We start from the raw sequence: 25,623 nt of genomic DNA, 5'->3' as shown, positions 1-25,623 counted from the left end.
AAAAAATTCCGTTCCGGTACCGGGAATCGAACCCGGGCCTCCTGGGTGAAAGCCAGGTATCCTAGCCACTAGACCACATCGGATGTGGCCGTTCCGTTCGACCGTTCGTACGGTCGCTTGTCGCATTTCGCGTCGAGTGCCGCGTCGGCGCCCCTCTCTCTTTGCGAACATCTTTGCACATACTGACTGGCAAGGCGCGCACCTCAAACGTCGCAGAGCAATGCTTTTGGCTTCATGCTCTGCTGGGAGAAGAGGAAAAGGGAAGCTGTAAGTAGCAATAACAGGAAGTGAACATTTTCCCGCTGAAGCGTTGAAACGTTGTGGATAACAAACAAGAAATACGTTGGCGCCTTAGCAACAGCACCACCATCAGTCACAGAAAACTAAATGCCCCGGGTGAGGATCGAACTCACGACCTTAAGATTATGAGACTTACGCGCTGCCTACTGCGCTACCGAGGCACGGGTGCACCGCTTGTCCCGGAAACTAGGTAAATACCGTACCCAATATTAGACGTAGAGACACTGTACTTCCTGGATAACGTGTTCTGTTGCTACACGTGCACTGCCGGCCCAGTTGATTGCGGTGCTGCTGCAGCTGTTGCAACGATAGGCAGCACTCCTTGTCGTTAAAGTTCAGTGCCTCGGAGGCACCCGGACCCAGCAACTTGTGAGGCCAGGCCGACGCTAGTCTGTAGAACATGATGCGGGCGTCCTAGCGGGGACCCGCGAGTGCTGCGTTCTCGGTTCTTCTCAAGGGAACCCAGCCATACATTCTTGTGGATCGTGCATCTCAAGCGCGCAAGCCACGCGGCAGCATTATCGCGGGAAAAGCAAAACGATGAATCGGCCGGGAATCGAACCCGGGCCGCCCGCGTGGCAGGCGAGCATTCTACCACTGAACCACCGATGCTCGGGCCAGCGGTAACCTCACGCTGCTTCCCGAGCAGATGTCTCAAGGGAAAGTGGGACTGCTGTCAAGCGCCGTAGCATTCTGTGGAGAAGATGCTGCAGACGCTGAATCCTGCACTGCACTGCTTAAAAATGCCGCCAGAACGCGGTCCTCTGCGTACTCTTGCGTCGCCGGCGCCGACTCTTGCCAAAGGATGCGAAATGTGCGCGGATACGCTGTCCGAATGCGTGTGGATGTGCTCCCCTAGCCTACCTCGAAATGCGCCTGCCAGGTATGATCACCTTCGGCCGCTGCCGACAGGCGGGACGCCGACACAGCGCGGAGGCGGGGCGCTCGGTTGTGCGGTGGTGGTGTAATGGTCAGCATAGTTGCCTTCCAAGCAGTTGATCCGGGTTCGATTCCCGGCCGCCGCAGCAGGCTTTTAATTTCGCGTATGAGTACTTTTGCCACGCCCTCTTACTCGCTGCATACCAGCCCTTAGTGTGTCTCGACTTGTCTCGACTTTGCTCAGCTGACGCGAGAGCTGACGCTCTCAAATCGGCCTATATCAAAACGACAAGCACGAGAAACGACTGAGAGAGGTAAGGAGAGGCGAGGCGATGGACACACAGCACGCCCCCTTCATTTCACGGTGGCGTCTCCCTGACCGAATCGGGCTGTAGCTCCGAAAAGAAAGGAGAAACAAAAATAGGAAGTAAAAGTGCCAATAGTGCCCTGTGTTCCCATGCGCTCACCCGCCCAAGTACTAACAAGGGCCAAAGTTGGTACGCATCGGCAATCGGACATTTTCTTTCATTTTCTCTTTATCGGTTGAGAACCAGTGTATTCAAGATATTATGGCCATTGCCGAGTGAATGCTGTAGCGCTTCCCGACGAGTCGGGTTCGGATCCTCTATCAACTTCCACGCAGGGTGATGATCTTTTGGTCATCACACTCGCCAGCTGAAATCGGCGCTGCCTTTTCGTAGTAGTAAAAGAGTAGTGGCCCGTGGGGGGATCGAACCCACGACCTTCGCGTTATTAGCACGACGCTCTAACCAACTGAGCTAACGGGCCTGGGCAGATGCGTTTGCTCAGCCCTACGCTGGAAACAGGTGGCATGAAGCCATACACCATTTCTATGGTCGTCGTGTGTCTGCTTCCCTAGTCTATATTCTGCTGACGGTCACGAAACAGTAGCTACATTGCGAGCAGGACGGGAAACGGCCGCTCGGACAGCTCAAACTTGTCACGATTCGTGTGGAAAAAATTCCGTTCCGGTACCGGGAATCGAACCCGGGCCTCCTGGGTGAAAGCCAGGTATCCTAGCCACTAGACCACATCGGATGTGGCCGTTCCGTTCGACCGTTCGTACGGTCGCTTGTCGCATTTCGCGTCGAGTGCCGCGTCGGCGCCCCTCTCTCTTTGCGAACATCTTTGCACATACTGACTGGCAAGGCGCGCACCTCAAACGTCGCAGAGCAATGCTTTTGGCTTCATGCTCTGCTGGGAGAAGAGGAAAAGGGAAGCTGTAAGTAGCAATAACAGGAAGTGAACATTTTCCCGCTGAAGCGTTGAAACGTTGTGGATAACAAACAAGAAATACGTTGGCGCCTTAGCAACAGCACCACCATCAGTCACAGAAAACTAAATGCCCCGGGTGAGGATCGAACTCACGACCTTAAGATTATGAGACTTACGCGCTGCCTACTGCGCTACCGAGGCACGGGTGCACCGCTTGTCCCGGAAACTAGGTAAATACCGTACCCAATATTAGACGTAGAGACACTGTACTTCCTGGATAACGTGTTCTGTTGCTACACGTGCACTGCCGGCCCAGTTGATTGCGGTGCTGCTGCAGCTGTTGCAACGATAGGCAGCACTCCTTGTCGTTAAAGTTCAGTGCCTCGGAGGCACCCGGACCCAGCAACTTGTGAGGCCAGGCCGACGCTAGTCTGTAGAACATGATGCGGGCGTCCTAGCGGGGACCCGCGAGTGCTGCGTTCTCGGTTCTTCTCAAGGGAACCCAGCCATACATTCTTGTGGATCGTGCATCTCAAGCGCGCAAGCCACGCGGCAGCATTATCGCGGGAAAAGCAAAACGATGAATCGGCCGGGAATCGAACCCGGGCCGCCCGCGTGGCAGGCGAGCATTCTACCACTGAACCACCGATGCTCGGGCCAGCGGTAACCTCACGCTGCTTCCCGAGCAGATGTCTCAAGGGAAAGTGGGACTGCTGTCAAGCGCCGTAGCATTCTGTGGAGAAGATGCTGCAGACGCTGAATCCTGCACTGCACTGCTTAAAAATGCCGCCAGAACGCGGTCCTCTGCGTACTCTTGCGTCGCCGGCGCCGACTCTTGCCAAAGGATGCGAAATGTGCGCGGATACGCTGTCCGAATGCGTGTGGATGTGCTCCCCTAGCCTACCTCGAAATGCGCCTGCCAGGTATGATCACCTTCGGCCGCTGCCGACAGGCGGGACGCCGACACAGCGCGGAGGCGGGGCGCTCGGTTGTGCGGTGGTGGTGTAATGGTCAGCATAGTTGCCTTCCAAGCAGTTGATCCGGGTTCGATTCCCGGCCGCCGCAGCAGGCTTTTAATTTCGCGTATGAGTACTTTTGCCACGCCCTCTTACTCGCTGCATACCAGCCCTTAGTGTGTCTCGACTTGTCTCGACTTTGCTCAGCTGACGCGAGAGCTGACGCTCTCAAATCGGCCTATATCAAAACGACAAGCACGAGAAACGACTGAGAGAGGTAAGGAGAGGCGAGGCGATGGACACACAGCACGCCCCCTTCATTTCACGGTGGCGTCTCCCTGACCGAATCGGGCTGTAGCTCCGAAAAGAAAGGAGAAACAAAAATAGGAAGTAAAAGTGCCAATAGTGCCCTGTGTTCCCATGCGCTCACCCGCCCAAGTACTAACAAGGGCCAAAGTTGTTACGCATCGGCAATCGGACATTTTCTTTCATTTTCTCTTTATCGGCTGAGAACCAGTGTATTCAAGATATTATGGCCATTGCCGAGTGAATGCTGTAGCGCTTCCCGACGAGTCGGGTTCGGATCCTCTATCAACTTCCACGCAGGGTGATGATCTTTTGGTCATCACACTCGCCAGCTGAAATCGGCGCTGCCTTGTCGTAGTAGTAAAAGAGTAGTGGCCCGTGGGGGGATCGAACCCACGACCTTCGCGTTATTAGCACGACGCTCTAACCAACTGAGCTAACGGGCCTCGGCATATGCAGATGCTCAGCCCTACGCTGGAAACAGGTGGCATGAAGCCATACACCATTTCTATGGTCGTCGTGTGTCTGCTTCCCTAGTCTATATTCTGCTGACGGTCACGAAACAGTAGCTATATTGCGAGCAGGACGGGAAACGGCCGCTCGGACAGCTCAAACTTGTCACGATTCGTGTGGAAAAAATTCCGTTCCGGTACCGGGAATCGAACCCGGGCCTCCTGGGTGAAAGCCAGGTATCCTAGCCACTAGACCACACCGGATGTGGCCGTTCCGTTAGACCGTTCGTACGGTCGCTTGTCGCATTTCGTGTCGAGTGCCGCGTCGGCGCCCCTCTCTCTTTGCGGGCATCTTTGCACATACTGACTGGCAAGGCGCGCACCTCAAACGTCGCAGAGCAATGCTTTTGGCTTCATGCTCTGCTGGGAGAAGAGGGAAAGGGAAGCTGTAAGTAGCAATAACAGGAAGTAAACATTTTCCCGCTGAAGCGTTGTGGATAACAAACAAGAAATACGTTGGCGCCCTAGCTACAGCACCACCATCAGTCACAGAAAATTAAATGCCCCGGGTGAGGGTCGAACTCACGACCTTAAGATTATGAGACTTACGCGCTGCCTACTGCGCTACCGAGGCACGGGTGAACCGCTTGTCCTGGAAACTGGGTAAATAGCCTGCCCAATATTAGGCGTAGAGACACTGTACTTCCTCGATAACGTGTTCTGTTGCTACACGTGCACTGCCGGCCCAGTTGATTGCGGTGTTGCTGCAGCTGTTGGCAACGATAGGCAGCACTCCTTGTCGTTAAAGTTCAGTGCCTCGGAGGCACCGGGACACAGCAACTTGTGAGGCCAGGCCGACGCTAGTCTGTAGAACATGATGCGAGCGTCCTAGTGGGGACCCGCGAGTGCTGCGTTCTCGGTTCTTCTCAAGGGAATCCAGCTATACGTTCTTGTGGATCGTGCATCTCAAGCGCGCAAGCCACGCGGCAGCATTATCGCGGGAAAAGCAAAATGATGCATCGGCCGGGAATCGAACCCGGGCCGCCCGCGTGGCAGGCGAGCATTCTACCACTGAACCACCGATGCCCGGGCCAGCGGTAACTTGACGCTGCTTCCCGAGCAGATGTCTCAAGGGAAAGTGGGACTGCCGTCAAGCGCCGTAGCATTCTGTGGAAAGGATGCTGCAGACGCTGAATCCTGCACTGCACTGCTTAAAAATGCCGCCAGAACGCGGTCCTCTGCGTACTCTTGCGTCGCCGGCGCCCAACTCTTGCCAAAGGATGCGAAATGTGCGCGGATACGCTGTCCGAATGCGTCTGGATGTGCTCCCCTAGCCCGCCTCGAAATGCGCCTGCCAGGTACGATCACCTTCGGCCGCTGCCGACTGGCGGGAAGCCGACACAGCGCGGACGCGCGGCGCTCGCTTGTGCGGTGGTGGTGTAATGGTCAGCATAGTTGCCTTCCAAGCAGTTGATCCGGGTTCGATTCCCGGCCACCGCAGCAGGCTTTTAATTTCGCGTATGAGTACTTTTGCCACGCGCTCTTAAATTATTGTTTTTTCGCCCTCTTACTCGCTGCACACCAGCCCTTAGTGTGTCTCGACTTGTCTCGACTTTGCTCAGCTGACGCGAGAGCTGACGCTCTCAAATCGGCCTATATCAAAACGACAAGCACGAGAAACGACTGAGAGAGGTAAGGAGAGGCGAGGCGATGGACACACAGCACGCCCCCTTCATTTCACGGTGGCGTCTCCCTGACCGAATCGGGCTGTAGCTCCGAAAAGAAAGGAGAAACAAAAATAGGAAGTAAAAGTGCCAATAGTGCCCTGTGTTCCCATGCGCTCACCCGCCCAAGTACTAACAAGGGCCAAAGTTGTTACGCATCGGCAATCGGACATTTTCTTTCATTTTCTCTTTATCGGCTGAGAACCAGTGTATTCAAGATATTATGGCCATTGCCGAGTGAATGCTGTAGCGCTTCCCGACGAGTCGGGTTCGGATCCTCTATCAACTTCCACGCAGGGTGATGATCTTTTGGTCATCACACTCGCCAGCTGAAATCGGCGCTGCCTTGTCGTAGTAGTAAAAGAGTAGTGGCCCGTGGGGGGATCGAACCCACGACCTTCGCGTTATTAGCACGACGCTCTAACCAACTGAGCTAACGGGCCTCGGCATATGCAGATGCTCAGCCCTACGCTGGAAACAGGTGGCATGAAGCCATACACCATTTCTATGGTCGTCGTGTGTCTGCTTCCCTAGTCTATATTCTGCTGACGGTCACGAAACAGTAGCTATATTGCGAGCAGGACGGGAAACGGCCGCTCGGACAGCTCAAACTTGTCACGATTCGTGTGGAAAAAATTCCGTTCCGGTACCGGGAATCGAACCCGGGCCTCCTGGGTGAAAGCCAGGTATCCTAGCCACTAGACCACACCGGATGTGGCCGTTCCGTTAGACCGTTCGTACGGTCGCTTGTCGCATTTCGTGTCGAGTGCCGCGTCGGCGCCCCTCTCTCTTTGCGAGCATCTTTGCACATACTGACTGGCAAGGCGCGCACCTCAAACGTCGCAGAGCAATGCTTTTGGCTTCATGCTCTGCTGGGAGAAGAGGGAAAGGGAAGCTGTAAGTAGCAATAACAGGAAGTAAACATTTTCCCGCTGAAGCGTTGTGGATAACAAACAAGAAATACGTTGGCGCCCTAGCTACAGCACCACCATCAGTCACAGAAAATTAAATGCCCCGGGTGAGGATCGAACTCACGACCTTAAGATTATGAGACTTACGCGCTGCCTACTGCGCTACCGAGGCACGGGTGAACCGCTTGTCCTGGAAACTGGGTAAATAGCCTGCCCAATATTAGGCGTAGAGACACTGTACTTCCTCGATAACGTGTTCTGTTGCTACACGTGCACTGCCGGCCCAGTTGATTGCGGTGTTGCTGCAGCTGTTGGCAACGATAGGCAGCACTCCTTGTCGTTAAAGTTCAGTGCCTCGGAGGCACCGGGACACAGCAACTTGTGAGGCCAGGCCGACGCTAGTCTGTAGAACATGATGCGAGCGTCCTAGTGGGGACCCGCGAGTGCTGCGTTCTCGGTTCTTCTCAAGGGAATCCAGCTATACGTTCTTGTGGATCGTGCATCTCAAGCGCGCAAGCCACGCGGCAGCATTATCGCGGGAAAAGCAAAATGATGCATCGGCCGGGAATCGAACCCGGGCCGCCCGCGTGGCAGGCGAGCATTCTACCACTGAACCACCGATGCCCGGGCCAGCGGTAACTTGACGCTGCTTCCCGAGCAGATGTCTCAAGGGAAAGTGGGACTGCCGTCAAGCGCCGTAGCATTCTGTGGAAAGGATGCTGCAGACGCTGAATCCTGCACTGCACTGCTTAAAAATGCCGCCAGAACGCGGTCCTCTGCGTACTCTTGCGTCGCCGGCGCCCAACTCTTGCCAAAGGATGCGAAATGTGCGCGGATACGCTGTCCGAATGCGTCTGGATGTGCTCCCCTAGCCCGCCTCGAAATGCGCCTGCCAGGTACGATCACCTTCGGCCGCTGCCGACTGGCGGGAAGCCGACACAGCGCGGACGCGCGGCGCTCGCTTGTGCGGTGGTGGTGTAATGGTCAGCATAGTTGCCTTCCAAGCAGTTGATCCGGGTTCGATTCCCGGCCACCGCAGCAGGCTTTTAATTTCGCGTATGAGTACTTTTGCCACGCGCTCTTAAATTATTGTTTTTTCGCCCTCTTACTCGCTGCACACCAGCCCTTAGTGTGTCTCGACTTGTCTCGACTTTGCTCAGCTGACGCGAGAGCTGACGCTCTCAAATCGGCCTATATCAAAACGACAAGCACGAGAAACGACTGAGAGAGGTAAGGAGAGGCGAGGCGATGGACACACAGCACGCCCCCTTCATTTCACGGTGGCGTCTCCCTGACCGAATCGGGCTGTAGCTCCGAAAAGAAAGGAGAAACAAAAATAGGAAGTAAAAGTGCCAATAGTGCCCTGTGTTCCCATGCGCTCACCCGCCCAAGTACTAACAAGGGCCAAAGTTGTTACGCATCGGCAATCGGACATTTTCTTTCATTTTCTCTTTATCGGCTGAGAACCAGTGTATTCAAGATATTATGGCCATTGCCGAGTGAATGCTGTAGCGCTTCCCGACGAGTCGGGTTCGGATCCTCTATCAACTTCCACGCAGGGTGATGATCTTTTGGTCATCACACTCGCCAGCTGAAATCGGCGCTGCCTTGTCGTAGTAGTAAAAGAGTAGTGGCCCGTGGGGGGATCGAACCCACGACCTTCGCGTTATTAGCACGACGCTCTAACCAACTGAGCTAACGGGCCTCGGCATATGCAGATGCTCAGCCCTACGCTGGAAACAGGTGGCATGAAGCCATACACCATTTCTATGGTCGTCGTGTGTCTGCTTCCCTAGTCTATATTCTGCTGACGGTCACGAAACAGTAGCTATATTGCGAGCAGGACGGGAAACGGCCGCTCGGACAGCTCAAACTTGTCACGATTCGTGTGGAAAAAATTCCGTTCCGGTACCGGGAATCGAACCCGGGCCTCCTGGGTGAAAGCCAGGTATCCTAGCCACTAGACCACACCGGATGTGGCCGTTCCGTTAGACCGTTCGTACGGTCGCTTGTCGCATTTCGTGTCGAGTGCCGCGTCGGCGCCCCTCTCTCTTTGCGAGCATCTTTGCACATACTGACTGGCAAGGCGCGCACCTCAAACGTCGCAGAGCAATGCTTTTGGCTTCATGCTCTGCTGGGAGAAGAGGGAAAGGGAAGCTGTAAGTAGCAATAACAGGAAGTAAACATTTTCCCGCTGAAGCGTTGTGGATAACAAACAAGAAATACGTTGGCGCCCTAGCTACAGCACCACCATCAGTCACAGAAAATTAAATGCCCCGGGTGAGGATCGAACTCACGACCTTAAGATTATGAGACTTACGCGCTGCCTACTGCGCTACCGAGGCACGGGTGAACCGCTTGTCCTGGAAACTGGGTAAATAGCCTGCCCAATATTAGGCGTAGAGACACTGTACTTCCTCGATAACGTGTTCTGTTGCTACACGTGCACTGCCGGCCCAGTTGATTGCGGTGTTGCTGCAGCTGTTGGCAACGATAGGCAGCACTCCTTGTCGTTAAAGTTCAGTGCCTCGGAGGCACCGGGACACAGCAACTTGTGAGGCCAGGCCGACGCTAGTCTGTAGAACATGATGCGAGCGTCCTAGTGGGGACCCGCGAGTGCTGCGTTCTCGGTTCTTCTCAAGGGAATCCAGCTATACGTTCTTGTGGATCGTGCATCTCAAGCGCGCAAGCCACGCGGCAGCATTATCGCGGGAAAAGCAAAATGATGCATCGGCCGGGAATCGAACCCGGGCCGCCCGCGTGGCAGGCGAGCATTCTACCACTGAACCACCGATGCCCGGGCCAGCGGTAACTTGACGCTGCTTCCCGAGCAGATGTCTCAAGGGAAAGTGGGACTGCCGTCAAGCGCCGTAGCATTCTGTGGAAAAGATGCTGCAGACGCTGAATCCTGCACTGCACTGCTTAAAAATGCCGCCAGAACGCGGTCCTCTGCGTACTCTTGCGTCGCCGGCGCCCAACTCTTGCCAAAGGATGCGAAATGTGCGCGGATACGCTGTCCGAATGCGTCTGGATGTGCTCCCCTAGCCCGCCTCGAAATGCGCCTGCCAGGTACGATCACCTTCGGCCGCTGCCGACTGGCGGGAAGCCGACACAGCGCGGACGCGCGGCGCTCGCTTGTGCGGTGGTGGTGTAATGGTCAGCATAGTTGCCTTCCAAGCAGTTGATCCGGGTTCGATTCCCGGCCACCGCAGCAGGCTTTTAATTTCGCGTATGAGTACTTTTGCCACGCGCTCTTAAATTATTGTTTTTTCGCCCTCTTACTCGCTGCACACCAGCCCTTAGTGTGTCTCGACTTGTCTCGACTTTGCTCAGCTGACGCGAGAGCTGACGCTCTCAAATCGGCCTATATCAAAACGACAAGCACGAGAAACGACTGAGAGAGGTAAGGAGAGGCGAGGCGATGGACACACAGCACGCCCCCTTCATTTCACGGTGGCGTCTCCCTGACCGAATCGGGCTGTAGCTCCGAAAAGAAAGGAGAAACAAAAATAGGAAGTAAAAGTGCCAATAGTGCCCTGTGTTCCCATGCGCTCACCCGCCCAAGTACTAACAAGGGCCAAAGTTGTTACGCATCGGCAATCGGACATTTTCTTTCATTTTCTCTTTATCGGCTGAGAACCAGTGTATTCAAGATATTATGGCCATTGCCGAGTGAATGCTGTAGCGCTTCCCGACGAGTCGGGTTCGGATCCTCTATCAACTTCCACGCAGGGTGATGATCTTTTGGTCATCACACTCGCCAGCTGAAATCGGCGCTGCCTTGTCGTAGTAGTAAAAGAGTAGTGGCCCGTGGGGGGATCGAACCCACGACCTTCGCGTTATTAGCACGACGCTCTAACCAACTGAGCTAACGGGCCTCGGCATATGCAGATGCTCAGCCCTACGCTGGAAACAGGTGGCATGAAGCCATACACCATTTCTATGGTCGTCGTGTGTCTGCTTCCCTAGTCTATATTCTGCTGACGGTCACGAAACAGTAGCTATATTGCGAGCAGGACGGGAAACGGCCGCTCGGACAGCTCAAACTTGTCACGATTCGTGTGGAAAAAATTCCGTTCCGGTACCGGGAATCGAACCCGGGCCTCCTGGGTGAAAGCCAGGTATCCTAGCCACTAGACCACACCGGATGTGGCCGTTCCGTTAGACCGTTCGTACGGTCGCTTGTCGCATTTCGTGTCGAGTGCCGCGTCGGCGCCCCTCTCTCTTTGCGGGCATCTTTGCACATACTGACTGGCAAGGCGCGCACCTCAAACGTCGCAGAGCAATGCTTTTGGCTTCATGCTCTGCTGGGAGAAGAGGGAAAGGGAAGCTGTAAGTAGCAATAACAGGAAGTAAACATTTTCCCGCTGAAGCGTTGTGGATAACAAACAAGAAATACGTTGGCGCCCTAGCTACAGCACCACCATCAGTCACAGAAAATTAAATGCCCCGGGTGAGGGTCGAACTCACGACCTTAAGATTATGAGACTTACGCGCTGCCTACTGCGCTACCGAGGCACGGGTGAACCGCTTGTCCTGGAAACTGGGTAAATAGCCTGCCCAATATTAGGCGTAGAGACACTGTACTTCCTCGATAACGTGTTCTGTTGCTACACGTGCACTGCCGGCCCAGTTGATTGCGGTGTTGCTGCAGCTGTTGGCAACGATAGGCAGCACTCCTTGTCGTTAAAGTTCAGTGCCTCGGAGGCACCGGGACACAGCAACTTGTGAGGCCAGGCCGACGCTAGTCTGTAGAACATGATGCGAGCGTCCTAGTGGGGACCCGCGAGTGCTGCGTTCTCGGTTCTTCTCAAGGGAATCCAGCTATACGTTCTTGTGGATCGTGCATCTCAAGCGCGCAAGCCACGCGGCAGCATTATCGCGGGAAAAGCAAAATGATGCATCGGCCGGGAATCGAACCCGGGCCGCCCGCGTGGCAGGCGAGCATTCTACCACTGAACCACCGATGCCCGGGCCAGCGGTAACTTGACGCTGCTTCCCGAGCAGATGTCTCAAGGGAAAGTGGGACTGCCGTCAAGCGCCGTAGCATTCTGTGGAAAAGATGCTGCAGACGCTGAATCCTGCACTGCACTGCTTAAAAATGCCGCCAGAACGCGGTCCTCTGCGTACTCTTGCGTCGCCGGCGCCCAACTCTTGCCAAAGGATGCGAAATGTGCGCGGATACGCTGTCCGAATGCGTGTGGATGTGCTCCCCTAGCCTACCTCGAAATGCGCCTGCCAGGTATGATCACCTTCGGCCGCTGCCGACAGGCGGGACGCCGACACAGCGCGGAGGCGGGGCGCTCGGTTGTGCGGTGGTGGTGTAATGGTCAGCATAGTTGCCTTCCAAGCAGTTGATCCGGGTTCGATTCCCGGCCGCCGCAGCAGGCTTTTAATTTCGCGTATGAGTACTTTTGCCACGCCCTCTTACTCGCTGCATACCAGCCCTTAGTGTGTCTCGACTTGTCTCGACTTTGCTCAGCTGACGCGAGAGCTGACGCTCTCAAATCGGCCTATATCAAAACGACAAGCACGAGAAACGACTGAGAGAGGTAAGGAGAGGCGAGGCGATGGACACACAGCACGCCCCCTTCATTTCACGGTGGCGTCTCCCTGACCGAATCGGGCTGTAGCTCCGAAAAGAAAGGAGAAACAAAAATAGGAAGTAAAAGTGCCAATAGTGCCCTGTGTTCCCATGCGCTCACCCGCCCAAGTACTAACAAGGGCCAAAGTTGGTACGCATCGGCAATCGGACATTTTCTTTCATTTTCTCTTTATCGGTTGAGAACCAGTGTATTCAAGATATTATGGCCATTGCCGAGTGAATGCTGTAGCGCTTCCCGACGAGTCGGGTTCGGATCCTCTATCAACTTCCACGCAGGGTGATGATCTTTTGGTCATCACACTCGCCAGCTGAAATCGGCGCTGCCTTTTCGTAGTAGTAAAAGAGTAGTGGCCCGTGGGGGGATCGAACCCACGACCTTCGCGTTATTAGCACGACGCTCTAACCAACTGAGCTAACGGGCCTGGGCAGATGCGTTTGCTCAGCCCTACGCTGGAAACAGGTGGCATGAAGCCATACACCATTTCTATGGTCGTCGTGTGTCTGCTTCCCTAGTCTATATTCTGCTGACGGTCACGAAACAGTAGCTACATTGCGAGCAGGACGGGAAACGGCCGCTCGGACAGCTCAAACTTGTCACGATTCGTGTGGAAAAAATTCCGTTCCGGTACCGGGAATCGAACCCGGGCCTCCTGGGTGAAAGCCAGGTATCCTAGCCACTAGACCACATCGGATGTGGCCGTTCCGTTCGACCGTTCGTACGGTCGCTTGTCGCATTTCGCGTCGAGTGCCGCGTCGGCGCCCCTCTCTCTTTGCGAACATCTTTGCACATACTGACTGGCAAGGCGCGCACCTCAAACGTCGCAGAGCAATGCTTTTGGCTTCATGCTCTGCTGGGAGAAGAGGAAAAGGGAAGCTGTAAGTAGCAATAACAGGAAGTGAACATTTTCCCGCTGAAGCGTTGAAACGTTGTGGATAACAAACAAGAAATACGTTGGCGCCTTAGCAACAGCACCACCATCAGTCACAGAAAACTAAATGCCCCGGGTGAGGATCGAACTCACGACCTTAAGATTATGAGACTTACGCGCTGCCTACTGCGCTACCGAGGCACGGGTGCACCGCTTGTCCCGGAAACTAGGTAAATACCGTACCCAATATTAGACGTAGAGACACTGTACTTCCTGGATAACGTGTTCTGTTGCTACACGTGCACTGCCGGCCCAGTTGATTGCGGTGCTGCTGCAGCTGTTGCAACGATAGGCAGCACTCCTTGTCGTTAAAGTTCAGTGCCTCGGAGGCACCCGGACCCAGCAACTTGTGAGGCCAGGCCGACGCTAGTCTGTAGAACATGATGCGGGCGTCCTAGCGGGGACCCGCGAGTGCTGCGTTCTCGGTTCTTCTCAAGGGAACCCAGCCATACATTCTTGTGGATCGTGCATCTCAAGCGCGCAAGCCACGCGGCAGCATTATCGCGGGAAAAGCAAAACGATGAATCGGCCGGGAATCGAACCCGGGCCGCCCGCGTGGCAGGCGAGCATTCTACCACTGAACCACCGATGCTCGGGCCAGCGGTAACCTCACGCTGCTTCCCGAGCAGATGTCTCAAGGGAAAGTGGGACTGCTGTCAAGCGCCGTAGCATTCTGTGGAGAAGATGCTGCAGACGCTGAATCCTGCACTGCACTGCTTAAAAATGCCGCCAGAACGCGGTCCTCTGCGTACTCTTGCGTCGCCGGCGCCGACTCTTGCCAAAGGATGCGAAATGTGCGCGGATACGCTGTCCGAATGCGTGTGGATGTGCTCCCCTAGCCTACCTCGAAATGCGCCTGCCAGGTATGATCACCTTCGGCCGCTGCCGACAGGCGGGACGCCGACACAGCGCGGAGGCGGGGCGCTCGGTTGTGCGGTGGTGGTGTAATGGTCAGCATAGTTGCCTTCCAAGCAGTTGATCCGGGTTCGATTCCCGGCCGCCGCAGCAGGCTTTTAATTTCGCGTATGAGTACTTTTGCCACGCCCTCTTACTCGCTGCATACCAGCCCTTAGTGTGTCTCGACTTGTCTCGACTTTGCTCAGCTGACGCGAGAGCTGACGCTCTCAAATCGGCCTATATCAAAACGACAAGCACGAGAAACGACTGAGAGAGGTAAGGAGAGGCGAGGCGATGGACACACAGCACGCCCCCTTCATTTCACGGTGGCGTCTCCCTGACCGAATCGGGCTGTAGCTCCGAAAAGAAAGGAGAAACAAAAATAGGAAGTAAAAGTGCCAATAGTGCCCTGTGTTCCCATGCGCTCACCCGCCCAAGTACTAACAAGGGCCAAAGTTGTTACGCATCGGCAATCGGACATTTTCTTTCATTTTCTCTTTATCGGCTGAGAACCAGTGTATTCAAGATATTATGGCCATTGCCGAGTGAATGCTGTAGCGCTTCCCGACGAGTCGGGTTCGGATCCTCTATCAACTTCCACGCAGGGTGATGATCTTTTGGTCATCACACTCGCCAGCTGAAATCGGCGCTGCCTTGTCGTAGTAGTAAAAGAGTAGTGGCCCGTGGGGGGATCGAACCCACGACCTTCGCGTTATTAGCACGACGCTCTAACCAACTGAGCTAACGGGCCTCGGCATATGCAGATGCTCAGCCCTACGCTGGAAACAGGTGGCATGAAGCCATACACCATTTCTATGGTCGTCGTGTGTCTGCTTCCCTAGTCTATATTCTGCTGACGGTCACGAAACAGTAGCTATATTGCGAGCAGGACGGGAAACGGCCGCTCGGACAGCTCAAACTTGTCACGATTCGTGTGGAAAAAATTCCGTTCCGGTACCGGGAATCGAACCCGGGCCTCCTGGGTGAAAGCCAGGTATCCTAGCCACTAGACCACACCGGATGTGGCCGTTCCGTTAGACCGTTCGTACGGTCGCTTGTCGCATTTCGTGTCGAGTGCCGCGTCGGCGCCCCTCTCTCTTTGCGGGCATCTTTGCACATACTGACTGGCAAGGCGCGCACCTCAAACGTCGCAGAGCAATGCTTTTGGCTTCATGCTCTGCTGGGAGAAGAGGGAAAGGGAAGCTGTAAGTAGCAATAACAGGAAGTAAACATTTTCCCGCTGAAGCGTTGTGGATAACAAACAAGAAATACGTTGGCGCCCTAGCTACAGCACCACCATCAGTCACAGAAAATTAAATGCCCCGGGTGAGGGTCGAACTCACGACCTTAAGATTATGAGACTTACGCGCTGCCTACTGCGCTACCGAGGCACGGGTGAACCGCTTGTCCTGGAAACTGGGTAAATAGCCTGCCCAATATTAGGCGTAGAGACACTGTACTTCCTCGATAACGTGTTCTGTTGCTACACGTGCACTGCCGGCCCAGTTGATTGCGGTGTTGCTGCAGCTGTTGGCAACGATAGGCAGCACTCCTTGTCGTTAAAGTTCAGTGCCTCGGAGGCACCGGGACACAGCAACTTGTGAGGCCAGGCCGACGCTAGTCTGTAGAACATGATGCGAGCGTCCTAGTGGGGACCCGCGAGTGCTGCGTTCTCGGTTCTTCTCAAGGGAATCCAGCTATACGTTCTTGTGGATCGTGCATCTCAAGCGCGCAAGCCACGCGGCAGCATTATCGCGGGAAAAGCAAAATGATGCATCGGCCGGGAATCGAACCCGGGCCGCCCGCGTGGCAGGCGAGCATTCTACCACTGAACCACCGATGCCCGGGCCAGCGGTAACTTGACGCTGCTTCCCGAGCAGATGTCTCAAGGGAAAGTGGGACTGCCGTCAAGCGCCGTAGCATTCTGTGGAAAGGATGCTGCAGACGCTGAATCCTGCACTGCACTGCTTAAAAATGCCGCCAGAACGCGGTCCTCTGCGTACTCTTGCGTCGCCGGCGCCCAACTCTTGCCAAAGGATGCGAAATGTGCGCGGATACGCTGTCCGAATGCGTCTGGATGTGCTCCCCTAGCCCGCCTCGAAATGCGCCTGCCAGGTACGATCACCTTCGGCCGCTGCCGACTGGCGGGAAGCCGACACAGCGCGGACGCGCGGCGCTCGCTTGTGCGGTGGTGGTGTAATGGTCAGCATAGTTGCCTTCCAAGCAGTTGATCCGGGTTCGATTCCCGGCCACCGCAGCAGGCTTTTAATTTCGCGTATGAGTACTTTTGCCACGCGCTCTTAAATTATTGTTTTTTCGCCCTCTTACTCGCTGCACACCAGCCCTTAGTGTGTCTCGACTTGTCTCGACTTTGCTCAGCTGACGCGAGAGCTGACGCTCTCAAATCGGCCTATATCAAAACGACAAGCACGAGAAACGACTGAGAGAGGTAAGGAGAGGCGAGGCGATGGACACACAGCACGCCCCCTTCATTTCACGGTGGCGTCTCCCTGACCGAATCGGGCTGTAGCTCCGAAAAGAAAGGAGAAACAAAAATAGGAAGTAAAAGTGCCAATAGTGCCCTGTGTTCCCATGCGCTCACCCGCCCAAGTACTAACAAGGGCCAAAGTTGTTACGCATCGGCAATCGGACATTTTCTTTCATTTTCTCTTTATCGGCTGAGAACCAGTGTATTCAAGATATTATGGCCATTGCCGAGTGAATGCTGTAGCGCTTCCCGACGAGTCGGGTTCGGATCCTCTATCAACTTCCACGCAGGGTGATGATCTTTTGGTCATCACACTCGCCAGCTGAAATCGGCGCTGCCTTGTCGTAGTAGTAAAAGAGTAGTGGCCCGTGGGGGGATCGAACCCACGACCTTCGCGTTATTAGCACGACGCTCTAACCAACTGAGCTAACGGGCCTCGGCATATGCAGATGCTCAGCCCTACGCTGGAAACAGGTGGCATGAAGCCATACACCATTTCTATGGTCGTCGTGTGTCTGCTTCCCTAGTCTATATTCTGCTGACGGTCACGAAACAGTAGCTATATTGCGAGCAGGACGGGAAACGGCCGCTCGGACAGCTCAAACTTGTCACGATTCGTGTGGAAAAAATTCCGTTCCGGTACCGGGAATCGAACCCGGGCCTCCTGGGTGAAAGCCAGGTATCCTAGCCACTAGACCACACCGGATGTGGCCGTTCCGTTAGACCGTTCGTACGGTCGCTTGTCGCATTTCGTGTCGAGTGCCGCGTCGGCGCCCCTCTCTCTTTGCGAGCATCTTTGCACATACTGACTGGCAAGGCGCGCACCTCAAACGTCGCAGAGCAATGCTTTTGGCTTCATGCTCTGCTGGGAGAAGAGGGAAAGGGAAGCTGTAAGTAGCAATAACAGGAAGTAAACATTTTCCCGCTGAAGCGTTGTGGATAACAAACAAGAAATACGTTGGCGCCCTAGCTACAGCACCACCATCAGTCACAGAAAATTAAATGCCCCGGGTGAGGATCGAACTCACGACCTTAAGATTATGAGACTTACGCGCTGCCTACTGCGCTACCGAGGCACGGGTGAACCGCTTGTCCTGGAAACTGGGTAAATAGCCTGCCCAATATTAGGCGTAGAGACACTGTACTTCCTCGATAACGTGTTCTGTTGCTACACGTGCACTGCCGGCCCAGTTGATTGCGGTGTTGCTGCAGCTGTTGGCAACGATAGGCAGCACTCCTTGTCGTTAAAGTTCAGTGCCTCGGAGGCACCGGGACACAGCAACTTGTGAGGCCAGGCCGACGCTAGTCTGTAGAACATGATGCGAGCGTCCTAGTGGGGACCCGCGAGTGCTGCGTTCTCGGTTCTTCTCAAGGGAATCCAGCTATACGTTCTTGTGGATCGTGCATCTCAAGCGCGCAAGCCACGCGGCAGCATTATCGCGGGAAAAGCAAAATGATGCATCGGCCGGGAATCGAACCCGGGCCGCCCGCGTGGCAGGCGAGCATTCTACCACTGAACCACCGATGCCCGGGCCAGCGGTAACTTGACGCTGCTTCCCGAGCAGATGTCTCAAGGGAAAGTGGGACTGCCGTCAAGCGCCGTAGCATTCTGTGGAAAAGATGCTGCAGACGCTGAATCCTGCACTGCACTGCTTAAAAATGCCGCCAGAACGCGGTCCTCTGCGTACTCTTGCGTCGCCGGCGCCCAACTCTTGCCAAAGGATGCGAAATGTGCGCGGATACGCTGTCCGAATGCGTCTGGATGTGCTCCCCTAGCCCGCCTCGAAATGCGCCTGCCAGGTACGATCACCTTCGGCCGCTGCCGACTGGCGGGAAGCCGACACAGCGCGGACGCGCGGCGCTCGCTTGTGCGGTGGTGGTGTAATGGTCAGCATAGTTGCCTTCCAAGCAGTTGATCCGGGTTCGATTCCCGGCCACCGCAGCAGGCTTTTAATTTCGCGTATGAGTACTTTTGCCACGCGCTCTTAAATTATTGTTTTTTCGCCCTCTTACTCGCTGCACACCAGCCCTTAGTGTGTCTCGACTTGTCTCGACTTTGCTCAGCTGACGCGAGAGCTGACGCTCTCAAATCGGCCTATATCAAAACGACAAGCACGAGAAACGACTGAGAGAGGTAAGGAGAGGCGAGGCGATGGACACACAGCACGCCCCCTTCATTTCACGGTGGCGTCTCCCTGACCGAATCGGGCTGTAGCTCCGAAAAGAAAGGAGAAACAAAAATAGGAAGTAAAAGTGCCAATAGTGCCCTGTGTTCCCATGCGCTCACCCGCCCAAGTACTAACAAGGGCCAAAGTTGTTACGCATCGGCAATCGGACATTTTCTTTCATTTTCTCTTTATCGGCTGAGAACCAGTGTATTCAAGATATTATGGCCATTGCCGAGTGAATGCTGTAGCGCTTCCCGACGAGTCGGGTTCGGATCCTCTATCAACTTCCACGCAGGGTGATGATCTTTTGGTCATCACACTCGCCAGCTGAAATCGGCGCTGCCTTGTCGTAGTAGTAAAAGAGTAGTGGCCCGTGGGGGGATCGAACCCACGACCTTCGCGTTATTAGCACGACGCTCTAACCAACTGAGCTAACGGGCCTCGGCATATGCAGATGCTCAGCCCTACGCTGGAAACAGGTGGCATGAAGCCATACACCATTTCTATGGTCGTCGTGTGTCTGCTTCCCTAGTCTATATTCTGCTGACGGTCACGAAACAGTAGCTATATTGCGAGCAGGACGGGAAACGGCCGCTCGGACAGCTCAAACTTGTCACGATTCGTGTGGAAAAAATTCCGTTCCGGTACCGGGAATCGAACCCGGGCCTCCTGGGTGAAAGCCAGGTATCCTAGCCACTAGACCACACCGGATGTGGCCGTTCCGTTAGACCGTTCGTACGGTCGCTTGTCGCATTTCGTGTCGAGTGCCGCGTCGGCGCCCCTCTCTCTTTGCGGGCATCTTTGCACATACTGACTGGCAAGGCGCGCACCTCAAACGTCGCAGAGCAATGCTTTTGGCTTCATGCTCTGCTGGGAGAAGAGGGAAAGGGAAGCTGTAAGTAGCAATAACAGGAAGTAAACATTTTCCCGCTGAAGCGTTGTGGATAACAAACAAGAAATACGTTGGCGCCCTAGCTACAGCACCACCATCAGTCACAGAAAATTAAATGCCCCGGGTGAGGGTCGAACTCACGACCTTAAGATTATGAGACTTACGCGCTGCCTACTGCGCTACCGAGGCACGGGTGAACCGCTTGTCCTGGAAACTGGGTAAATAGCCTGCCCAATATTAGGCGTAGAGACACTGTACTTCCTCGATAACGTGTTCTGTTGCTACACGTGCACTGCCGGCCCAGTTGATTGCGGTGTTGCTGCAGCTGTTGGCAACGATAGGCAGCACTCCTTGTCGTTAAAGTTCAGTGCCTCGGAGGCACCGGGACACAGCAACTTGTGAGGCCAGGCCGACGCTAGTCTGTAGAACATGATGCGAGCGTCCTAGTGGGGACCCGCGAGTGCTGCGTTCTCGGTTCTTCTCAAGGGAATCCAGCTATACGTTCTTGTGGATCGTGCATCTCAAGCGCGCAAGCCACGCGGCAGCATTATCGCGGGAAAAGCAAAATGATGCATCGGCCGGGAATCGAACCCGGGCCGCCCGCGTGGCAGGCGAGCATTCTACCACTGAACCACCGATGCCCGGGCCAGCGGTAACTTGACGCTGCTTCCCGAGCAGATGTCTCAAGGGAAAGTGGGACTGCCGTCAAGCGCCGTAGCATTCTGTGGAAAAGATGCTGCAGACGCTGAATCCTGCACTGCACTGCTTAAAAATGCCGCCAGAACGCGGTCCTCTGCGTACTCTTGCGTCGCCGGCGCCCAACTCTTGCCAAAGGATGCGAAATGTGCGCGGATACGCTGTCCGAATGCGTCTGGATGTGCTCCCCTAGCCCGCCTCGAAATGCGCCTGCCAGGTACGATCACCTTCGGCCGCTGCCGACTGGCGGGAAGCCGACACAGCGCGGACGCGCGGCGCTCGCTTGTGCGGTGGTGGTGTAATGGTCAGCATAGTTGCCTTCCAAGCAGTTGATCCGGGTTCGATTCCCGGCCACCGCAGCAGGCTTTTAATTTCGCGTATGAGTACTTTTGCCACGCGCTCTTAAATTATTGTTTTTTCGCCCTCTTACTCGCTGCACACCAGCCCTTAGTGTGTCTCGACTTGTCTCGACTTTGCTCAGCTGACGCGAGAGCTGACGCTCTCAAATCGGCCTATATCAAAACGACAAGCACGAGAAACGACTGAGAGAGGTAAGGAGAGGCGAGGCGATGGACACACAGCACGCCCCCTTCATTTCACGGTGGCGTCTCCCTGACCGAATCGGGCTGTAGCTCCGAAAAGAAAGGAGAAACAAAAATAGGAAGTAAAAGTGCCAATAGTGCCCTGTGTTCCCATGCGCTCACCCGCCCAAGTACTAACAAGGGCCAAAGTTGTTACGCATCGGCAATCGGACATTTTCTTTCATTTTCTCTTTATCGGCTGAGAACCAGTGTATTCAAGATATTATGGCCATTGCCGAGTGAATGCTGTAGCGCTTCCCGACGAGTCGGGTTCGGATCCTCTATCAACTTCCACGCAGGGTGATGATCTTTTGGTCATCACACTCGCCAGCTGAAATCGGCGCTGCCTTGTCGTAGTAGTAAAAGAGTAGTGGCCCGTGGGGGGATCGAACCCACGACCTTCGCGTTATTAGCACGACGCTCTAACCAACTGAGCTAACGGGCCTCGGCATATGCAGATGCTCAGCCCTACGCTGGAAACAGGTGGCATGAAGCCATACACCATTTCTATGGTCGTCGTGTGTCTGCTTCCCTAGTCTATATTCTGCTGACGGTCACGAAACAGTAGCTATATTGCGAGCAGGACGGGAAACGGCCGCTCGGACAGCTCAAACTTGTCACGATTCGTGTGGAAAAAATTCCGTTCCGGTACCGGGAATCGAACCCGGGCCTCCTGGGTGAAACCCAGGTATCCTAGCCACTAGACCACACCGGATGTGGCCGTTCCGTTAGACCGTTCGTACGGTCGCTTGTCGCATTTCGTGTCGAGTGCCGCGTCGGCGCCCCTCTCTCTTTGCGGGCATCTTTGCACATACTGACTGGCAAGGCGCGCACCTCAAACGTCGCAGAGCAATGCTTTTGGCTTCTGCTCTGCTGGGAGAAGAGGGAAAGGGAAGCTGTAAGTAGCAATAACAGGAAGTAAACATTTTCCCGCTGAAGCGTTGTGGATAACAAACAAGAAATACGTTGGCGCCCTAGCTACAGCACCACCATCAGTCACAGAAAATTAAATGCCCCGGGTGAGGGTCGAACTCACGACCTTAAGATTATGAGACTTACGCGCTGCCTACTGCGCTACCGAGGCACGGGTGAACCGCTTGTCCTGGAAACTGGGTAAATAGCCTGCCCAATATTAGGCGTAGAGACACTGTACTTCCTCGATAACGTGTTCTGTTGCTACACGTGCACTGCCGGCCCAGTTGATTGCGGTGTTGCTGCAGCTGTTGGCAACGATAGGCAGCACTCCTTGTCGTTAAAGTTCAGTGCCTCGGAGGCACCGGGACACAGCAACTTGTGAGGCCAGGCCGACGCTAGTCTGTAGAACATGATGCGAGCGTCCTAGTGGGGACCCGCGAGTGCTGCGTTCTCGGTTCTTCTCAAGGGAATCCAGCTATACGTTCTTGTGGATCGTGCATCTCAAGCGCGCAAGCCACGCGGCAGCATTATCGCGGGAAAAGCAAAATGATGCATCGGCCGGGAATCGAACCCGGGCCGCCCGCGTGGCAGGCGAGCATTCTACCACTGAACCACCGATGCCCGGGCCAGCGGTAACTTGACGCTGCTTCCCGAGCAGATGTCTCAAGGGAAAGTGGGACTGCCGTCAAGCGCCGTAGCATTCTGTGGAAAAGATGCTGCAGACGCTGAATCCTGCACTGCACTGCTTAAAAATGCCGCCAGAACGCGGTCCTCTGCGTACTCTTGCGTCGCCGGCGCCCAACTCTTGCCAAAGGATGCGAAATGTGCGCGGATACGCTGTCCGAATGCGTCTGGATGTGCTCCCCTAGCCCGCCTCGAAATGCGCCTGCCAGGTACGATCACCTTCGGCCGCTGCCGACTGGCGGGAAGCCGACACAGCGCGGACGCGCGGCGCTCGCTTGTGCGGTGGTGGTGTAATGGTCAGCATAGTTGCCTTCCAAGCAGTTGATCCGGGTTCGATTCCCGGCCACCGCAGCAGGCTTTTAATTTCGCGTATGAGTACTTTTGCCACGCGCTCTTAAATTATTGTTTTTTCGCCCTCTTACTCGCTGCACACCAGCCCTTAGTGTGTCTCGACTTGTCTCGACTTTGCTCAGCTGACGCGAGAGCTGACGCTCTCAAATCGGCCTATATCAAAACGACAAGCACGAGAAACGACTGAGAGAGGTAAGGAGAGGCGAGGCGATGGACACACAGCACGCCCCCTTCATTTCACGGTGGCGTCTCCCTGACCGAATCGGGCTGTAGCTCCGAAAAGAAAGGAGAAACAAAAATAGGAAGTAAAAGTGCCAATAGTGCCCTGTGTTCCCATGCGCTCACCCGCCCAAGTACTAACAAGGGCCAAAGTTGTTACGCATCGGCAATCGGACATTTTCTTTCATTTTCTCTTTATCGGCTGAGAACCAGTGTATTCAAGATATTATGGCCATTGCCGAGTGAATGCTGTAGCGCTTCCCGACGAGTCGGGTTCGGATCCTCTATCAACTTCCACGCAGGGTGATGATCTTTTGGTCATCACACTCGCCAGCTGAAATCGGCGCTGCCTTGTCGTAGTAGTAAAAGAGTAGTGGCCCGTGGGGGGATCGAACCCACGACCTTCGCGTTATTAGCACGACGCTCTAACCAACTGAGCTAACGGGCCTCGGCATATGCAGATGCTCAGCCCTACGCTGGAAACAGGTGGCATGAAGCCATACACCATTTCTATGGTCGTCGTGTGTCTGCTTCCCTAGTCTATATTCTGCTGACGGTCACGAAACAGTAGCTATATTGCGAGCAGGACGGGAAACGGCCGCTCGGACAGCTCAAACTTGTCACGATTCGTGTGGAAAAAATTCCGTTCCGGTACCGGGAATCGAACCCGGGCCTCCTGGGTGAAACCCAGGTATCCTAGCCACTAGACCACACCGGATGTGGCCGTTCCGTTAGACCGTTCGTACGGTCGCTTGTCGCATTTCGTGTCGAGTGCCGCGTCGGCGCCCCTCTCTCTTTGCGGGCATCTTTGCACATACTGACTGGCAAGGCGCGCACCTCAAACGTCGCAGAGCAATGCTTTTGGCTTCATGCTCTGCTGGGAGAAGAGGGAAAGGGAAGCTGTAAGTAGCAATAACAGGAAGTAAACATTTTCCCGCTGAAGCGTTGTGGATAACAAACAAGAAATACGTTGGCGCCCTAGCTACAGCACCACCATCAGTCACAGAAAATTAAATGCCCCGGGTGAGGATCGAACTCACGACCTTAAGATTATGAGACTTACGCGCTGCCTACTGCGCTACCGAGGCACGGGTGAACCGCTTGTCCTGGAAACTGGGTAAATAGCCTGCCCAATATTAGGCGTAGAGACACTGTACTTCCTCGATAACGTGTTCTGTTGCTACACGTGCACTGCCGGCCCAGTTGATTGCGGTGTTGCTGCAGCTGTTGGCAACGATAGGCAGCACTCCTTGTCGTTAAAGTTCAGTGCCTCGGAGGCACCGGGACACAGCAACTTGTGAGGCCAGGCCGACGCTAGTCTGTAGAACATGATGCGAGCGTCCTAGTGGGGACCCGCGAGTGCTGCGTTCTCGGTTCTTCTCAAGGGAATCCAGCTATACGTTCTTGTGGATCGTGCATCTCAAGCGCGCAAGCCACGCGGCAGCATTATCGCGGGAAAAGCAAAATGATGCATCGGCCGGGAATCGAACCCGGGCCGCCCGCGTGGCAGGCGAGCATTCTACCACTGAACCACCGATGCCCGGGCCAGCGGTAACTTGACGCTGCTTCCCGAGCAGATGTCTCAAGGGAAAGTGGGACTGCCGTCAAGCGCCGTAGCATTCTGTGGAAAAGATGCTGCAGACGCTGAATCCTGCACTGCACTGCTTAAAAATGCCGCCAGAACGCGGTCCTCTGCGTACTCTTGCGTCGCCGGCGCCCAACTCTTGCCAAAGGATGCGAAATGTGCGCGGATACGCTGTCCGAATGCGTCTGGATGTGCTCCCCTAGCCCGCCTCGAAATGCGCCTGCCAGGTACGATCACCTTCGGCCGCTGCCGACTGGCGGGAAGCCGACACAGCGCGGACGCGCGGCGCTCGCTTGTGCGGTGGTGGTGTAATGGTCAGCATAGTCGCCTTCCAAGCAGTTGATCCGGGTTCGATTCCCGGCCACCGCAGCAGGCTTTTAATTTCGCGTATGAGTACTTTTGCCACGCGCTCTTAAATTATTGTTTTTTCGCCCTCTTACTCGCTGCACACCAGCCCTTAGTGTGTCTCGACTTGTCTCGACTTTGCTCAGCTGACGCGAGAGCTGACGCTCTCAAATCGGCCTATATCAAAACGACAAGCACGAGAAACGACTGAGAGAGGTAAGGAGAGGCGAGGCGATGGACACACAGCACGCCCCCTTCATTTCACGGTGGCGTCTCCCTGACCGAATCGGGCTGTAGCTCCGAAAAGAAAGGAGAAACAAAAATAGGAAGTAAAAGTGCCAATAGTGCCCTGTGTTCCCATGCGCTCACCCGCCCAAGTACTAACAAGGGCCAAAGTTGTTACGCATCGGCAATCGGACATTTTCTTTCATTTTCTCTTTATCGGCTGAGAACCAGTGTATTCAAGATATTATGGCCATTGCCGAGTGAATGCTGTAGCGCTTC

At 55.0% G+C, this 25,623-nt stretch overlaps 59 non-coding genes across 59 annotated transcripts; 12 read left to right on the top strand and 47 right to left on the bottom strand.

Annotated features, from left to right (window-relative positions):
• Positions 1 to 11: 11 nt before the first annotated feature.
• Positions 12 to 83, bottom strand: Trnae-uuc. Its single transcript has one exon. It is a non-coding gene; the product is annotated as a tRNA-Glu (tRNA).
• A 305-nt stretch (positions 84 to 388) lies between these two features.
• Positions 389 to 461, bottom strand: Trnam-cau. Its single transcript has one exon. It is a non-coding gene; the product is annotated as a tRNA-Met (tRNA).
• Positions 462 to 841: 380 nt separating this feature from the next.
• On the bottom strand, positions 842 to 912 carry Trnag-gcc. The gene has a single exon. It is a non-coding gene; the product is annotated as a tRNA-Gly (tRNA).
• Positions 913 to 1,253: 341 nt separating this feature from the next.
• Positions 1,254 to 1,325, top strand: Trnag-ucc. Its single transcript has one exon. It is a non-coding gene; the product is annotated as a tRNA-Gly (tRNA).
• A 569-nt stretch (positions 1,326 to 1,894) lies between these two features.
• Positions 1,895 to 1,968, bottom strand: Trnai-aau. Its single transcript has one exon. It is a non-coding gene; the product is annotated as a tRNA-Ile (tRNA).
• Positions 1,969 to 2,166: 198 nt separating this feature from the next.
• Positions 2,167 to 2,238, bottom strand: Trnae-uuc. Its single transcript has one exon. It is a non-coding gene; the product is annotated as a tRNA-Glu (tRNA).
• Positions 2,239 to 2,543: 305 nt separating this feature from the next.
• Trnam-cau lies at positions 2,544 to 2,616 on the bottom strand. The gene has a single exon. It is a non-coding gene; the product is annotated as a tRNA-Met (tRNA).
• A 380-nt stretch (positions 2,617 to 2,996) lies between these two features.
• Positions 2,997 to 3,067, bottom strand: Trnag-gcc. Its single transcript has one exon. It is a non-coding gene; the product is annotated as a tRNA-Gly (tRNA).
• A 341-nt stretch (positions 3,068 to 3,408) lies between these two features.
• Trnag-ucc lies at positions 3,409 to 3,480 on the top strand. The gene has a single exon. It is a non-coding gene; the product is annotated as a tRNA-Gly (tRNA).
• A 569-nt stretch (positions 3,481 to 4,049) lies between these two features.
• Trnai-aau lies at positions 4,050 to 4,123 on the bottom strand. The gene has a single exon. It is a non-coding gene; the product is annotated as a tRNA-Ile (tRNA).
• Positions 4,124 to 4,321: 198 nt separating this feature from the next.
• On the bottom strand, positions 4,322 to 4,393 carry Trnae-uuc. The gene has a single exon. It is a non-coding gene; the product is annotated as a tRNA-Glu (tRNA).
• Positions 4,394 to 4,690: 297 nt separating this feature from the next.
• On the bottom strand, positions 4,691 to 4,763 carry Trnam-cau. The gene has a single exon. It is a non-coding gene; the product is annotated as a tRNA-Met (tRNA).
• A 381-nt stretch (positions 4,764 to 5,144) lies between these two features.
• Trnag-gcc lies at positions 5,145 to 5,215 on the bottom strand. Its single transcript has one exon. It is a non-coding gene; the product is annotated as a tRNA-Gly (tRNA).
• A 342-nt stretch (positions 5,216 to 5,557) lies between these two features.
• Trnag-ucc lies at positions 5,558 to 5,629 on the top strand. The gene has a single exon. It is a non-coding gene; the product is annotated as a tRNA-Gly (tRNA).
• Positions 5,630 to 6,222: 593 nt separating this feature from the next.
• Positions 6,223 to 6,296, bottom strand: Trnai-aau. Its single transcript has one exon. It is a non-coding gene; the product is annotated as a tRNA-Ile (tRNA).
• Positions 6,297 to 6,494: 198 nt separating this feature from the next.
• Positions 6,495 to 6,566, bottom strand: Trnae-uuc. The gene has a single exon. It is a non-coding gene; the product is annotated as a tRNA-Glu (tRNA).
• A 297-nt stretch (positions 6,567 to 6,863) lies between these two features.
• Positions 6,864 to 6,936, bottom strand: Trnam-cau. The gene has a single exon. It is a non-coding gene; the product is annotated as a tRNA-Met (tRNA).
• Positions 6,937 to 7,317: 381 nt separating this feature from the next.
• Positions 7,318 to 7,388, bottom strand: Trnag-gcc. Its single transcript has one exon. It is a non-coding gene; the product is annotated as a tRNA-Gly (tRNA).
• A 342-nt stretch (positions 7,389 to 7,730) lies between these two features.
• On the top strand, positions 7,731 to 7,802 carry Trnag-ucc. Its single transcript has one exon. It is a non-coding gene; the product is annotated as a tRNA-Gly (tRNA).
• A 593-nt stretch (positions 7,803 to 8,395) lies between these two features.
• Trnai-aau lies at positions 8,396 to 8,469 on the bottom strand. Its single transcript has one exon. It is a non-coding gene; the product is annotated as a tRNA-Ile (tRNA).
• Positions 8,470 to 8,667: 198 nt separating this feature from the next.
• Trnae-uuc lies at positions 8,668 to 8,739 on the bottom strand. The gene has a single exon. It is a non-coding gene; the product is annotated as a tRNA-Glu (tRNA).
• Positions 8,740 to 9,036: 297 nt separating this feature from the next.
• Trnam-cau lies at positions 9,037 to 9,109 on the bottom strand. Its single transcript has one exon. It is a non-coding gene; the product is annotated as a tRNA-Met (tRNA).
• A 381-nt stretch (positions 9,110 to 9,490) lies between these two features.
• On the bottom strand, positions 9,491 to 9,561 carry Trnag-gcc. Its single transcript has one exon. It is a non-coding gene; the product is annotated as a tRNA-Gly (tRNA).
• A 342-nt stretch (positions 9,562 to 9,903) lies between these two features.
• Trnag-ucc lies at positions 9,904 to 9,975 on the top strand. Its single transcript has one exon. It is a non-coding gene; the product is annotated as a tRNA-Gly (tRNA).
• Positions 9,976 to 10,568: 593 nt separating this feature from the next.
• Positions 10,569 to 10,642, bottom strand: Trnai-aau. Its single transcript has one exon. It is a non-coding gene; the product is annotated as a tRNA-Ile (tRNA).
• A 198-nt stretch (positions 10,643 to 10,840) lies between these two features.
• On the bottom strand, positions 10,841 to 10,912 carry Trnae-uuc. The gene has a single exon. It is a non-coding gene; the product is annotated as a tRNA-Glu (tRNA).
• A 297-nt stretch (positions 10,913 to 11,209) lies between these two features.
• Positions 11,210 to 11,282, bottom strand: Trnam-cau. Its single transcript has one exon. It is a non-coding gene; the product is annotated as a tRNA-Met (tRNA).
• A 381-nt stretch (positions 11,283 to 11,663) lies between these two features.
• Trnag-gcc lies at positions 11,664 to 11,734 on the bottom strand. Its single transcript has one exon. It is a non-coding gene; the product is annotated as a tRNA-Gly (tRNA).
• A 342-nt stretch (positions 11,735 to 12,076) lies between these two features.
• Positions 12,077 to 12,148, top strand: Trnag-ucc. Its single transcript has one exon. It is a non-coding gene; the product is annotated as a tRNA-Gly (tRNA).
• Positions 12,149 to 12,717: 569 nt separating this feature from the next.
• Positions 12,718 to 12,791, bottom strand: Trnai-aau. The gene has a single exon. It is a non-coding gene; the product is annotated as a tRNA-Ile (tRNA).
• A 198-nt stretch (positions 12,792 to 12,989) lies between these two features.
• Trnae-uuc lies at positions 12,990 to 13,061 on the bottom strand. The gene has a single exon. It is a non-coding gene; the product is annotated as a tRNA-Glu (tRNA).
• A 305-nt stretch (positions 13,062 to 13,366) lies between these two features.
• Positions 13,367 to 13,439, bottom strand: Trnam-cau. Its single transcript has one exon. It is a non-coding gene; the product is annotated as a tRNA-Met (tRNA).
• Positions 13,440 to 13,819: 380 nt separating this feature from the next.
• On the bottom strand, positions 13,820 to 13,890 carry Trnag-gcc. The gene has a single exon. It is a non-coding gene; the product is annotated as a tRNA-Gly (tRNA).
• Positions 13,891 to 14,231: 341 nt separating this feature from the next.
• On the top strand, positions 14,232 to 14,303 carry Trnag-ucc. The gene has a single exon. It is a non-coding gene; the product is annotated as a tRNA-Gly (tRNA).
• Positions 14,304 to 14,872: 569 nt separating this feature from the next.
• Trnai-aau lies at positions 14,873 to 14,946 on the bottom strand. Its single transcript has one exon. It is a non-coding gene; the product is annotated as a tRNA-Ile (tRNA).
• Positions 14,947 to 15,144: 198 nt separating this feature from the next.
• Trnae-uuc lies at positions 15,145 to 15,216 on the bottom strand. The gene has a single exon. It is a non-coding gene; the product is annotated as a tRNA-Glu (tRNA).
• Positions 15,217 to 15,513: 297 nt separating this feature from the next.
• Trnam-cau lies at positions 15,514 to 15,586 on the bottom strand. The gene has a single exon. It is a non-coding gene; the product is annotated as a tRNA-Met (tRNA).
• A 381-nt stretch (positions 15,587 to 15,967) lies between these two features.
• On the bottom strand, positions 15,968 to 16,038 carry Trnag-gcc. Its single transcript has one exon. It is a non-coding gene; the product is annotated as a tRNA-Gly (tRNA).
• A 342-nt stretch (positions 16,039 to 16,380) lies between these two features.
• On the top strand, positions 16,381 to 16,452 carry Trnag-ucc. Its single transcript has one exon. It is a non-coding gene; the product is annotated as a tRNA-Gly (tRNA).
• A 593-nt stretch (positions 16,453 to 17,045) lies between these two features.
• On the bottom strand, positions 17,046 to 17,119 carry Trnai-aau. The gene has a single exon. It is a non-coding gene; the product is annotated as a tRNA-Ile (tRNA).
• A 198-nt stretch (positions 17,120 to 17,317) lies between these two features.
• Positions 17,318 to 17,389, bottom strand: Trnae-uuc. The gene has a single exon. It is a non-coding gene; the product is annotated as a tRNA-Glu (tRNA).
• Positions 17,390 to 17,686: 297 nt separating this feature from the next.
• Positions 17,687 to 17,759, bottom strand: Trnam-cau. Its single transcript has one exon. It is a non-coding gene; the product is annotated as a tRNA-Met (tRNA).
• Positions 17,760 to 18,140: 381 nt separating this feature from the next.
• Trnag-gcc lies at positions 18,141 to 18,211 on the bottom strand. Its single transcript has one exon. It is a non-coding gene; the product is annotated as a tRNA-Gly (tRNA).
• A 342-nt stretch (positions 18,212 to 18,553) lies between these two features.
• Positions 18,554 to 18,625, top strand: Trnag-ucc. Its single transcript has one exon. It is a non-coding gene; the product is annotated as a tRNA-Gly (tRNA).
• Positions 18,626 to 19,218: 593 nt separating this feature from the next.
• On the bottom strand, positions 19,219 to 19,292 carry Trnai-aau. Its single transcript has one exon. It is a non-coding gene; the product is annotated as a tRNA-Ile (tRNA).
• A 198-nt stretch (positions 19,293 to 19,490) lies between these two features.
• On the bottom strand, positions 19,491 to 19,562 carry Trnae-uuc. Its single transcript has one exon. It is a non-coding gene; the product is annotated as a tRNA-Glu (tRNA).
• Positions 19,563 to 19,859: 297 nt separating this feature from the next.
• Positions 19,860 to 19,932, bottom strand: Trnam-cau. Its single transcript has one exon. It is a non-coding gene; the product is annotated as a tRNA-Met (tRNA).
• A 381-nt stretch (positions 19,933 to 20,313) lies between these two features.
• Trnag-gcc lies at positions 20,314 to 20,384 on the bottom strand. Its single transcript has one exon. It is a non-coding gene; the product is annotated as a tRNA-Gly (tRNA).
• A 342-nt stretch (positions 20,385 to 20,726) lies between these two features.
• Positions 20,727 to 20,798, top strand: Trnag-ucc. Its single transcript has one exon. It is a non-coding gene; the product is annotated as a tRNA-Gly (tRNA).
• Positions 20,799 to 21,391: 593 nt separating this feature from the next.
• Trnai-aau lies at positions 21,392 to 21,465 on the bottom strand. The gene has a single exon. It is a non-coding gene; the product is annotated as a tRNA-Ile (tRNA).
• Positions 21,466 to 21,663: 198 nt separating this feature from the next.
• On the bottom strand, positions 21,664 to 21,735 carry Trnae-uuc. Its single transcript has one exon. It is a non-coding gene; the product is annotated as a tRNA-Glu (tRNA).
• A 296-nt stretch (positions 21,736 to 22,031) lies between these two features.
• On the bottom strand, positions 22,032 to 22,104 carry Trnam-cau. Its single transcript has one exon. It is a non-coding gene; the product is annotated as a tRNA-Met (tRNA).
• A 381-nt stretch (positions 22,105 to 22,485) lies between these two features.
• Trnag-gcc lies at positions 22,486 to 22,556 on the bottom strand. The gene has a single exon. It is a non-coding gene; the product is annotated as a tRNA-Gly (tRNA).
• Positions 22,557 to 22,898: 342 nt separating this feature from the next.
• Positions 22,899 to 22,970, top strand: Trnag-ucc. The gene has a single exon. It is a non-coding gene; the product is annotated as a tRNA-Gly (tRNA).
• A 593-nt stretch (positions 22,971 to 23,563) lies between these two features.
• Positions 23,564 to 23,637, bottom strand: Trnai-aau. Its single transcript has one exon. It is a non-coding gene; the product is annotated as a tRNA-Ile (tRNA).
• Positions 23,638 to 23,835: 198 nt separating this feature from the next.
• Positions 23,836 to 23,907, bottom strand: Trnae-uuc. The gene has a single exon. It is a non-coding gene; the product is annotated as a tRNA-Glu (tRNA).
• A 297-nt stretch (positions 23,908 to 24,204) lies between these two features.
• On the bottom strand, positions 24,205 to 24,277 carry Trnam-cau. Its single transcript has one exon. It is a non-coding gene; the product is annotated as a tRNA-Met (tRNA).
• A 381-nt stretch (positions 24,278 to 24,658) lies between these two features.
• Trnag-gcc lies at positions 24,659 to 24,729 on the bottom strand. The gene has a single exon. It is a non-coding gene; the product is annotated as a tRNA-Gly (tRNA).
• A 342-nt stretch (positions 24,730 to 25,071) lies between these two features.
• On the top strand, positions 25,072 to 25,143 carry Trnag-ucc. The gene has a single exon. It is a non-coding gene; the product is annotated as a tRNA-Gly (tRNA).
• The last annotated feature ends 480 nt before the right edge of the window (positions 25,144 to 25,623 follow it).

Source organism: Schistocerca americana, unplaced genomic scaffold, assembly GCF_021461395.2.
Source record: "Schistocerca americana isolate TAMUIC-IGC-003095 unplaced genomic scaffold, iqSchAmer2.1 HiC_scaffold_570, whole genome shotgun sequence".
NCBI lineage: Eukaryota > Metazoa > Arthropoda > Insecta > Orthoptera > Acrididae > Schistocerca > Schistocerca americana.
Note: the sequence above shows the minus strand (reverse complement) of the source record. Positions and strands in the feature narration are given on the sequence as shown.